This window comes from Cebus imitator, unplaced genomic scaffold (assembly GCF_001604975.1).
Source record: "Cebus imitator isolate Cc_AM_T3 unplaced genomic scaffold, Cebus_imitator-1.0 Scaffold121, whole genome shotgun sequence".
In the NCBI taxonomy this organism is placed as follows: domain Eukaryota; kingdom Metazoa; phylum Chordata; class Mammalia; order Primates; family Cebidae; genus Cebus; species Cebus imitator.
Genome location: NW_016107436.1, coordinates 4,159,164 through 4,171,642, shown reverse-complemented (window position 1 = coordinate 4,171,642; position 12,479 = coordinate 4,159,164). Strand labels below are relative to the sequence as shown.

The window sequence follows — 12,479 nt, the reverse complement described above, 5'->3', positions numbered from 1 at the left end:
GGAGGTTGCGGTGAGCCGAGATCGCGCCATTGCACTCCAGCCTGGGTAACAAGAGCGAAACTCCGTCTCAAAAAAAAGAAAATCAACACCCCTGTGCCCAGTGTTGCGGGGGGGCTGCTGCAGGTGGCAGGCGTGAAAGCCAGTTCACAGCATCAGAGTCTTTTGCACACCTGCTAACAAAAATGCCCGGGAAATCCAGAAAGAACTGATCAAAATGGAAACGTGTAGAAACGCAAGTTCTTTAGCTCCTTGTTTGGAGTAAGTCCATTTAACAAAAAAGACAAGAAATAGTTTGGGAATAGGGGATCTAGAGCTATGAATATTCTCCATGGAGGATGCAGTTGGTGGCCCATGGAGGTTGGCTGGGCTCTAGAAGAATGGAGTGGGGGAAATGTGGGCTCCCCACTCACCCTAGGGCCCCCAAAAGGACCAAAGCCACATCTAAGCAACTGGGGTGACAAATCCCAAGCTCAGTCTACAATGAGAAGGGACAAACAGCACCCCCACCGCGCAGCTCCCGGGAAGCACAGTGGAGCCCAGGGAGTCGCCTGGGATTTGTCTCCTTCAGAGACCATGAGAGAGACAGGAGAGAGAATCAGACGCAGAGAGATAGAGGGAGACGGAGCACAAGCAGCCAGGGAAACTGGCCCAGATTATCTCCTCCTTTAGCCCATGTTCTCAACTCCTGCCGCTGTTGGGGACCTCTCTGCCAGCCTGCTCCAGGAACAAGAAAAATAAAATAAGCAGTTCTGACAGCTGGCCGCCTACGCCTCCTCCCACTCCTCCCCTCCTCCTTCTCCCCTTCCTCCTCCTCCTCCTCCTTTTCCTACTCTCCCCTCCTCCGCTTCTCCTCTTCTTCCTCTTCCTCCTCCTCTTCTCCTCTGTCATCCTCCTCCTCTTCCTCCCCTCTTCCCTCTCCTCTCCCCCTCCTTCCTCCATCCCCGCTGCCCAAACACCATCTCCTGGTATCTGCTCTTCGAAGGAAGAGGCCGAGTCTGATGTAATGCAAATCACTCGACAGGAATGTTTCTGGCAGGGAACAGCTTCCTCCTCCCTCATGGACCCAAGGATGAAATATGGTCCCAGAAGCCAAGCTGTGGCTGCTCCTCCCTTTCTCTGAAGACAGTTTGGGGATTTCAGATGGGGGCTCCCCTCCAGTCTTCCTCCAACACCATCTTCTTTCTTTGAGGAGTGGGAGTGGGGTTAAAGAGGCAAAGTGGCAAACTGAGTGGGGCGGGGGGCGGGGAGGGAAACGGGAGGGCCACTTCTCTGGGGCACATTTCTGCGATCCTGGCAGTGAAGGAGGAAGGAGGCAACCCCCCATAGGGAGCAAAGCAAATTGAGGATTTAAAGGAAGGTTTTGTAACTATCCAAACAATTCAGCCTCCTACTCTTTTCCCAATATATCCCACTTTTGTTTTAATAATCCAGGAATCAGGAACAACGCCCTTTCCACCTTATCACACTTACCCTTTGCTCTAGGAAAGCAACCTGCTAGCATTTCGTGGCTGTGTGGCAGCTCTCTCACTGAAGGCCAGTGCCCGGGCCCTTCCTCCCGCTGGCCTCTCCTTCCCTTCTCCACTGTAAGCCTGAGCCCTCTGAGAAACCCGGTGTAATGCCACTCCTTTCACAAAACCTTCCTGGAGTCTCCCATCCAGAAAAGCTCTTTTTTGTCTCTGCTGTCCTGGAAAGGAAATATACTCTGGGATTTTTCGACTCATACCATATCCCCAACCGGATGGCATCCTCCCATGATGCCTTTCAACTAATCAATCAATCAATGAACCGAGAAGCCAATTAGGGTGGGGAGATGGCAGTGGGGGGAGCACAAAATTGCCCAAATTCTCCTTAACTGAGACTTGGACAAGCTTGGACTCACTATTGGAGGCACCTGACACAGGTCGTCCCATGAAGGTCGCATGTCCACTCCACAGGCTAGGTCCTCTGACCACCCATCTTGCCCCAGACACCCCCAGCTAGTGAGAATTTGGTGAGGTCTGATTCCCACTCTCTTTCACTCCACCACACCGCTTCCTACCACCCATTTCCTGGGGGAGGGGGGTTAGAAGTGGGTGTACGGCTGAGCGATGGCTCTCCTCGTTCTTCGTCCTCTGGCCCAAGCTGCACCCTGCCTGGCTCCATCCCTCAGTTGACTGGTTGGGCAGATGGAGCTGGAGAGCCCTGGGCACCCCATGTACTCATGCAGGTGAGCAGGTACCAGGAGCCAGGAGGTGCATATCAAAAACCTCTAAGACAGGCCAGGTGCTGTGCCTTATGCCTGTAATCCCAGCACTGTGGGAGGCCACAGCAGGCAGATCACCTGAGGTCAAGAGTTCGAGACTAGTCTGGCCAACATGGGAAAACCCCGTCTCTACTGAAAACACAAAAATTACCAAGGCATGATTGTTATTTTTCCCTGGGTTGTTCTGTATTGGCAGCAGGAATCAGGACTGACGGGAAAGGGGTGGATTGTGGAGAGGTGATGGAGAAGAGGATGTTGGAAGTGGCGGCAAGGACCCCCAACCTCCGCAGGCAACCCTGCCCAGCCCAGAGTTGAGGTAGGGGGAAGGGTTGATCACATCTCCATCTCTGACAAAGATTTATTTTTTGACTTCCCTAAGGCCTTTGGAGAAATGCTGCCATTCTCGGCCCAGCCCTCATCTCCACACCTCTGCCAGCACCTCTGTTCCAGCCCCAGGGCTCCAGGGACAGACTCCCTACATGAACTGCCAGGACACCATATATCCATCCATCTGACAGCTGACCTGAGCTCAGGTGGCCTGCAGGAAAGATGGAGCACAAATCCTGGGGTCTCTGATACTGGGGCATGCATGCACACACGTGTACCCCAAACCATTTAAATGGCCCATTCCCCTCTGTGTGCAATGTAGTTTACAAAGCCCCTGTGCCTGCATGCATTATCTCAGTTGCTTTAACAACAGGGTCCTCTGGTAGGAGGCACAGCAGGTGTCATGAATCCATTTACCAGCTAAGAAACCCAAAGTTCAAGGAGGGTAAGCGAACTGCTCAAAGTCACACTCTCCAGAGCTTTGATCACAATAATACCGACAAACCCCACCTCCGTTCACATTTATTAAATGCAGGGGTGAAGACCTTCCATGAATCTAACATTCAGTCATCCCACGGGGGAGACATGGTTCTTATCCCCATTTTACAGATGATGAAACTGGGACTTAGAGGTGTTCCATGATATGGGCAGCCACAGAGAGTCGAGCCCCAGCCACCCTGATTTTTACTCCTTGGAAACTCCCCCAGGTGGGGATCTTATTCACCTGGACCGCCTGAGTCCCACCACCTAGACCAGTGCCTAGCCCACATGAGGTTCTCACAGAGCAAGCGAGCGTTTGTGGAACGTTTGTTAACCAAATAAATCTGCCCCATTGTCCTCGCCCTCAACTTCCTCCTCCCAGACCTTTCCTGCCTGTCTCCTAACTCCTTGCAGGTCTCTAGCCAACCATTTGAGACCTCTCCCCTAGGAGTCGAGGGCAACAGGCCCCGTCGGTCCCTGCCATGGGGCTGAGAAGTCAATTCTCCACCTTACTCTCCTATAGCTACAGGCATTCAGGGATTCACAGTTTGTCCTTATGGTTCTCCCTTGCCTCAGTCTCCCCCCACCCCGCACCAGATGTGAGAAGCAGGCAAGCGGACTGCTGGAGAAGAGGGCCCTGGGCACGTCTGCTCCTCTGCTTTCTTCTCCCCCAAGAGAGTGCTGGGGATTTCCTTTCTCTCTTTCCCCGTAGATCCCGCAGAGCCCCAGACAAGGGACAAGACAAAGGGTGAGCAGGCAAAGTGGTCAGGCCCAGCTCCAGGACACGCACTTCCAAACAGGGAAAACGTGGAAATCTAAGGACGGGGCCTCTCAAGGATAATCCCCCAGAGTACAAGGTTTGGAGCCCCTTTTGGAACACTGCCAGCTCCAGCTGCCTCCACCCTAGGCACCAATCATTCAACAGCACTGAGGGTTTACTGGGCCTGCAGGCAGGGAAAGGATACAAGATGCCGCTTGTGCAAACCGGCAGGACAGGAGGGGTGCCCGCGCTTGGTGTGCTGAGTGCCTTTGTGTGTGTGATCTCATTCAAGTTCCCAACTCCGAAAGCAGACACGATGAGCCCCTTTCATGAAGAAGGAATCAGAGGCCTCGGTGACTTGCCCAAGGTCACGTGGCTAGATAGGGGCAAACCCTGAGGCCCTCGGGTCCTGTGCCGGGGTTTTGCCCTTTGAGCAAAGCTGATCCTTCAGCCACCTCTGCCAAGGCTTCCTTTCATTCCAGCTGCAGGCATTATAAACAAGCACCCAAGCCTCTGACCTAGCCCCAAGGACAAGGCAGATGGCCTCACCATTCCAGGGAGACCCGGGTCTACAACCCTAGGCTTTAGTGGCCAGTGAAAAGGCAGCCTTCCCCAGGCCCTCGCCCGGTTGAGGGGTGCTGGGCCACCCCACCGGGGCCTGCTGGTGCCCCCCACGCCCACCACCCCTCTTCTCCAGCTGCCCTGTGGTCCCTCTGCTCCTCCCACTGCTCTGCTTTCAGCCCCGACCCAAGAATGACCAGGACCCACAGGTGGAAGAGCAGAGTTCCTGGTCCCCAGCCTGGCTTCTGACATCTCCGGTGCCCCTTGGCCTACCCTAGGCCGGGGTGTCAGGTCTGGTGAGACCAGCCTCCCCTCAAAGCCATCCTGCCCTGCCCTGCCCTCCTGCCACCAGGCAGCTCAGAGGATTGTCCAATGTCAGAGCGCCACCTAGTGTGCCTGGCGGGCACCGCAGCCCCTGCCTGCTGCCACAGGGTCACTCTGTTCAGGGCAGGACCTATCAGGGTGGTGGTGGGTGCAGAAGAGGAGACACCCTCAGACTCACAGAGAGCCCCAAATCTAGTCTTCTGACATAATGTCCATATGACACAATTCCTCCAGTCATGGAGAGACCTGGGAATCCAGAGAGAGGACAGTCCCCTTGCAGTGTGAGAACTTAGAATGACACCGCCTGCTGGGCCCTGACTTAATCGCTGTTTGAAAGGCTTAAGGTGACCTTTCGAAGAGCCCACTCTCTTTGCACTATTCTGTGTGCTCTGGTGAAAAGTAAACTTTCTAAATCGGCCATAGTTTGGGTGACCTCTTTTTGGCAAATCTTTAAACAAGAGCCTCAAAGAACAGTGGCTAAGTATTGCCAGACGCAGAAGAGGCCACACCTGTGCACGAAGCCTGCACGCCATGCCTTGCTCAATCTGTTTCGTGCTCTCCTCCCCCTCCCCTTCTCTCCCCCTCTTCCTGCTCCTCCCTCTCCCTCCCCATCCTTGATCAGCCTGATGGAGTCAAAAGACCACTAAGACCAGGCAGATCTGGGTTTGAATCCTGGCTCTCTACTTGACTTGTATAACCTCGAGAAATTCACTTAAAATTTCCAGACGAAGTTTCACTCAAGTTGCCCAGGCTGGAGTGCAGTGGCACAATCTCGGCTCACTGCAACCTCCATCTCTCAGGTTCAAGCGATTCTCCTGCCTCAGCCTCCCAAGTAGCTGGGATTACAGGCATCCACCACCACTGATTTTTTGTATTTTTTGTATTTTCACCATGTTGGCCAGGCTGGTCTCAAACTCCTGACCTCAGGTGATCCACCCACCTCAGCCTCCCAAAGTGCTGGGATTATAGGCGTGAGCCACCACACCTGGTCGAAATTCACTTAAAATCTCTAAGCCTTACTTTCCCCATCTGTAAAATGGGGTTGTGATAGCCATCGTGTGAAATAACAAATTTGAAGCACTCAGCAAAGTGTCAGCTGCTTACCAGAGGCTCAGTAACTGCCAGTCTCATCCTCCTCATCCCCCTCAGGGCCTCCGTCGCTGAGTCAGTCTCTTTCTGGGGGTCAGCTTCCGCAGCACCTGGCACGGGGTCTCCATCATTCTCTTGGTCTCGGAGCCCGGCCACACTGCACCTCGCACTGCATCCCGCATCTCCATTTTCTGTGGTTATATCCATCTACTCCCACCCACCCGATCCCTGGCTCTGAGCCTCCTAGGGTCTCTGTTTCTTCGCCCCTCTGGAAGCCCAGCCCAGTTTTGAGCCCCTGGCAAGTGTGTATCTGCCTGCAGCTGAACTGAATGCTCCCAGGCGCTCTATTAGGGGAGCCTGTTCCGCAAACCAGGGGCTGAATCAACACGTTTCTAGCCCTGTCAAAACATAGATTTTGGCCAGGTGTAGTGGCTCATGCCTGTCATCCTAGCACTTTGAGAGGCCAAGGCCAGAGGACTGCTTGAGGCCAGGAGTTCGAGAGCAGCTTGAGCAACATAGGGGGACCCAGACTCAAAATAGATACATAGACATTTTCTCTCTCGGTAAAATGGTATTGCTGAGGTGGGCAGATCACTTGAGGTCAGGAGTTCAAGACCAGCCTGGCCAACATGGCGAAACCTTGCCTCTACTAAAAATACAAAAATTAGCCAGGCTTGCTAGGGGGTACCTGTAATCCCAGCTACTCAGGAGGCTGAGGCAGGAGAATCACTTGAATGGAGGTTGCAGTGAGCCGAGATCACACCACTGCACTCCAGCTGGGGTGACGGAGACAGACCTGGTCTCAAAAACAAAACAAAACAAAAAGGCCAAAGAAGACAGGATGAGTAGTAGTATCTCAATTGTACAACCTCAGAAGAGATACCGGGGCAAAGAGGCGGAAGGTGGTAAGATGGGAATGGTGGGACACGATTAATATTGGCCAAGATTAAATCCCAGTCTGGATTTGGGCAACAATTCAAGAGTGAGGCATCCCACAGGCCAGGGCTAACCAGGTGGGGAGAATCCTCTTTCCTCCAGAAGGAGAAGACCGGAAACAGGCAAAGCCGGACGGGGAATGAGAGGCGAACGGCCTCTTTATTAACACAATTATTTTATTTGCCGAAAGGTAATCATCCTAAGTGAGGTCAACGGCGGCTGGCACAGGACCGGCCCTGCAGGCGGCTGGCCCTCGTTGCCATGGCGACCAAGCCCGTTCCCTTCCAGCAGCTGCAAGGGCTAGGATCCTGAGGAAGGAGACCCCAGAGCTCTTTTCCTCCCCCAAAGAGGGGCTGAAGGAGACCAACGAGTGTTTGCATTCCCCGTCCCAGCCCCCAAGAGACAGACCGAGAGCCTCTAGGGAAATGCCCAGCCCAGGCTCGCAGGGGGTCCATCCTGCAGCACAGTGGTCCCTGCGGGCACCATCTCCCTCTGTCCCACAATGACGCTGTGAGGAAGAGGCAATGCATCACCTGACCATTTCACAGAAAGCTGAGGCTTGGAGGGACCTGTTCATAGATGCACAGCACGTGGGGATTTAGGGGCTGGGGGCAGAGGCCTGGGGCACCATTGAGAGTTACCTCAGAGTCAGGGGCTGTGATGACAACAAAGAGGAATGAAACCTGCATCTTGAATAATCAGAAAAACGGATATGGAGGGAAACACAGCAGCCCGCAGCCAGAGAGGCCTGGGTTCAAGTGCCACCCTTGCAGGCCATGTCACCCGCAGCAAATTTGCTCTGAGCCACAGTCTGTCCAGAGCATCTGCACCATGACTTTCCAGTCTCTGACAGACATGGCCATCATCAAGGTTTCTCCATCTGTAAAATGAGCCAACTCTGTTGGGTGCAGTGGCTCATGCCTGTAATCCCAGCACTTTGGGAGGCTGAGCTGGGTGGATCACTTGAAGTCAGGAGTTTGAGACCAGCCTGGTCAACATGGTGAAACCCCGTCAAATAAAAATACAAAAATGAGCCAGGTATGGTGGTGAGCGCCTGTAATCTCAGCTACTTGGGAGGCTGAAGCAGGAGAATCACTTGAAGCCGGCAGGCAGAGGTTGCAGTGAGCCGAGATCATGCCACTGAACTTCAGGCTGGGTGACAGAGCTTGTGCCCGCAGTGTCTATCACACCCTGGTGGACGCACCTGACACAGACGCAAGGAACAGCTGTGCAACCAGAGGGCATTCAGGTTGAGGAGTGGGGGTGGGCATGGGAGCATCAGAGGAGGCTTTAGGGGGTGATGAGACTTGAGCTGGGCCTCCCAGAAAGTGGTCGTGGGAAGGGAGTGGGAGGGAAAGCACGTCAGGTGATGTAAATCGATCCAATAAAAGCCTACAGATTGTCAGGTGTGGGAGTTTGGGGAACAGGGCATCATTTGGGTGGGCAGAGCAAAGGGACTTCAAAAAGCCCAAAAGGGGCTAGATGCGGTGGCTCATGCCTTAATCCCACCACTCTGGCAGGCCAAGGCAGGCAGATTGTTTGAGGTCAGGAGTCCAAGACCAGCCTGGCCAACATGGCAAACCTTCATCTCTACTAAAAATACAAAAATTAGCTGGGCATGGTAGTGGGCTCCTGGAATCCCAGCTACTTGGAAAGCTGAGGCAGGAGAATCACTTGAACCCAGGAGGCGGAGGTTGCAGTGAGCCAAGATCTCACCATTTCACTCCAACCTGGACAGAGGAAGAAAGAACAGGAAGGAGAAGAAGAAAGAGAAGAAGGAGAGGGAGGGGAGGATGGGAGGAAGGATCCCAAAGAAGTGGGAACCAGACTGGAGCAACTGTGGATGGCGTTGACCATTATGCTCTGTACTTTATCCCGGAGGCACTAGGGAGTCATTGAAGGTTTCTGAGCACGGGCAGGCCATGCTAGGATTTACATTTTAGGCATATTGTGTGGAGAGAGAGCAGAGGCCAGGAGGCTACTGCAGCCCACTCTTCCCAGCACATTGTTCCTCATTAACAAGAGCAGCACTTCGGGCCTTGCTGGAGACTTTACAAAGCCCTTTTCTTACCTTTACACACCAGATCTCAAGCTGGATGGATTCCCTGACTCTAGCAGATTTGGGGTGAAGTGAAACTCTGGGCCTTGGTTCCCACCCCAGCCTCCTTCATGTCAGCACCCTAGCATTGATTAAAACAGTGTGCAAGTCCACCTGAAGCCTGGAGGGGTGGGGAGCTGGAAGGGGGAGGGGAGGGGAGGGGAGGGGAGGGCGCCAGGTACTCAGGGCCTGCTCAGCTCCCAGCCGGTTACCTGCGCTCCTCACTGTAAAGAAATTATCCCTCTGCTACAAGAAGGAAAATAAGACTTGACATGGTTAGGAAGAGCCCAGGACCCCCAGGGCCAGGACACAAGTCTGGGTGTGTCTGATCCCAAAGCTCCTCATCCCAAAACAAGAAGAGAAGCAGGCCTCAAAGAAGCCACACACCTCCTCTCTGAAGGAGGCACTGGAGGCCCCCGTCCTCTCCAGTGTCCCCTCCACCAGCCACAGCAGGGCCCAGCCTCCTATGACAGGCGTGCTCACAGATGCTCATGCTTTGAGAGACCCAGTTGTATCAAAGACGTTCACAAAGAAGCAGTTCATCTAATGTCCCATTTTGGATCCATCAGCCTCTTCTGAGGCTGTCAGAGTCTCTGTCCTGTGCCCAATGACATTAAGCAAAGGCCGGAGATGGCAAGGGGTGCTCAGGATGGGCTCGATGCACAGAGCTGCCTTGGGGGACCCCAAGTGGGGAAGCTGACAGTCAAGGGGACTTCTGAGGAAGGAGTGGGTGGCAGAAGGTAGAGTCCCCCACCAGCTGGTCTTACTGGGTGGGTCCCTGAAGGGTGACAAGGGCAGCAGGTCTGAGGGAGGCTCTAGGACAGGGGAGAGACCGAACACAGAATCAGAGACAGGGTGAGAGACAGAGGAAGGGAGGCGGCGGTGCTAGTTTCACAGCTGGGCTTGGCGGTGGTGCCCAGGGTGCTGGCCACACTCCAGCAGGGTAATAGCATCAGCTCCAGCCTAAACTTTAATCAGTGGATCCAAGGCTTGGCCACAGTCAGCAGTGAGGTAGATAGCAGAAACCTGCGAGGGGAAAGGGAGGCAAGCGCCCAGCCGAGGAAGACGGTGCATGGGATCTATTGCGGGTCCAAGCGGGGGGCTTCCAGTGCCCCTTCCCACAGGGCATGAAGTGGAAGCAGAGGTGGCAGTCGGACAGCCACATCAATAGCAAGGGAACGAATCCAGCCCACTAAGGCTCAGCAAGACCCCGACACAGGCTCCAAGCCACTCTCCCCAAGTCCCAACAAGCCTCAAGTGAGACACCAAGAACTTACCGACCAGTGAGTCCTCAGGATGCTGGAGCAGGGGTGGTGCAAGGTGTTACCTGGGCAGGGTCCCAGCATAGGAGCTGGAGTGCCCCCACCCTTCCCTTCAGGGCGGGTGCACAGAGGAATGAACTGAATGGGTCACATCCTCACCCCTCAAGTGCTGTGGAGAGAGGGTAGAAGGAAGGAGGAGACAAACCGGTTACCAGCTGCCCCATATAACTTATTAGCATCCAGGCGAGATTAATCAAGCCCAGAAACCTCGAGCAGACCCCTAATTAGTTGCTGCTGATAACTATATTTGTCATGCTCTCCAATTATTCCACTGTAAATTTCAGAGTTTAATTGCACCTTGTTCTTCATTGAAGTGTCACTGTTTGCACACGCTCCCCTAATTCTTTAGCAAATTTGACAAAATTCAGCATTAAATATAGATTATCTTTAGATTTCCATAATTAACACAACCACACTGTCTCAGACCTAAATATTTCTCCCAGTGTCATAAATCTGGCCTGTCCCTGGAATCCAAAGGGCTGCTTCCAGCTCGCCGGCAGAGGCTGCAGGGAGAACACACATGCACAGCCATGAATTCACATGACACGCCTGTGCAGTGCTGGGGCGAGAGGCAGCAGTGATATTTCATCGAGAACACACACCTGGGAACATATCCTGTGCCCTGTATCTGCAGAGGCCCCATCAGATGCCCACCCTGTGGTGTGGGGCAGTGTCACAGGGCTTTGAAGGCCAGCTCAGGATCGCCGCCGACCTCTGGGCCTAGCGAATGGGCTAGAGGAAAGAGGTTCGGCCTACAACCAGAACACAAGCCTCCACACCCAACAAAGGCCAAAGGGCCCCTTCTGTGACTTTTTTTGTCCCTGTCAAGGCTGACTTGATGTTTGACATTACCCCAGGAACATGACCCAGGCAGACACGAATGCCCTCATGCCGTACCCTGTGCCTGGCACCGCCACTGCCCAGCCCTCTCTCTTAGCCCACTCTCTCCAGGCTCACCAGGTCAGTATATGTCCATCCAACTCTACACCTCCCCCACCTGGGGCCCTTTATTTTTTTTTTTTAAGATAGAGTCGGCCGGGTGCAGTGGCTCACGCCTGTAATCCCAGCACTTTGAGAGGCCAAGATGGGTGGATCACCTGAGGTCAGGAGTTTGAGACCAGCCTGACCAATATGGTGAAACCCTGTCTTTATAAAAATAAAGTAAAATAAAAGATAAAGACAGAGTCTTGCTCTGTTGCCCAAGCTGAGGTACAGTGGCTCCATCTCAGCTCGCCGCAACCTCCGCCTCCTGGGTTCATGTGATTCTCCTGTCTCAGCCTCCTGAGTAGCTGGGATTACAGATCCCGCCACCATGCCTGGCTAATTTTTGCATTTTTAGTAGATACGGGGTTTCACCATGTTGCCCAGACAGGTCTCAAACTCCTGAACTCAGGTGATCCACCTGCCTCAGCCTCCCAAAGTGCTGGGATTACAGGCATGAGCCACTGCACAGTCTGAAATCTCTTCCACCAGCCCCCAAAACCCCAAATCTAACTTTGAGAGAAAACCAGCAAGGCATCCCATTTCTATAGGGACAGTGGTGGGCAGGAGGGGGCAGGAGGCCGCAGGGAAGCCTGTGCCCTTTTCAGATTCCAGCTCAGCCGCTGGCTCCTGGCAGGGGAGAATCATATCTTGGGTTTATCTCAAGTCAAGCCCCCTCCTCAGGCTGGCTGTCTCATGGGCAGCAGAGCATCCAGAGTTGCAAGCCCAGCCCCCACACCCCTGCAGTCACACAAACAAATGCATACACACAGATGCAGAGATGAATAGACACAGATGCACAGACACACCACAGACACCCAGAGACACAGAGATACACACAAAACACACACTGACACACAGCCCACGCCCTGTAAAAAGATGGGGACAGACAGGGAAAACTCACTCCCCAGAAATCAGTGACATATCCAGGGTCTTGCCGCACTGAAAGGCCAAAGTTGGCTGGGGGCCCCTTTCCCTCCATACCACCTGCCAGCCCTGACACCCCTGTTTCCCCGGCGAAGCTGCAGGGGTAGTTGGGCAGCTGAAGGTGGGAGCAGGCAAGATTACGGAGGAGCCTCCAAGTGTACTCGCAGCAAATTTAGAAGAAAATCAATGGCCTTTAATGAAATTTGATTTTTCTCCACAATGGGCTGGGCTGGGCTGGTGGTCGTGGGGGAATCTCTGGGTGCAATGCACAAGGAAGTGAGGGGGGGGCACAAGGTGCAGGGCTGGGAGGGACTGCGAAGCCAGGAGTGAGGAAGCACCAGGGTCAGCAGCTACAGGGACAGGAAGAGGCAGAGGATAGACAGACAGGATGTCAGTGTCAGGCTGCCACTCAACCCCACCCACCAGACCCGG

General features: G+C 54.0%; 1 long non-coding RNA gene across 1 annotated transcript in view; it reads right to left on the bottom strand.

The window, feature by feature from the left end:
• LOC108312105 overlaps nucleotides 1-11,129 on the bottom strand; it is a 127,776-nt gene extending 116,647 nt beyond the window's left edge. The window contains exon 1 of the long non-coding RNA XR_005202043.1: nucleotides 10,095-11,129. This is a non-coding gene — a long non-coding RNA (uncharacterized LOC108312105). The remainder of the gene's footprint in view (nucleotides 1-10,094) is intronic.
• Nucleotides 11,130-12,479: the final 1,350 nt, after the last annotated feature.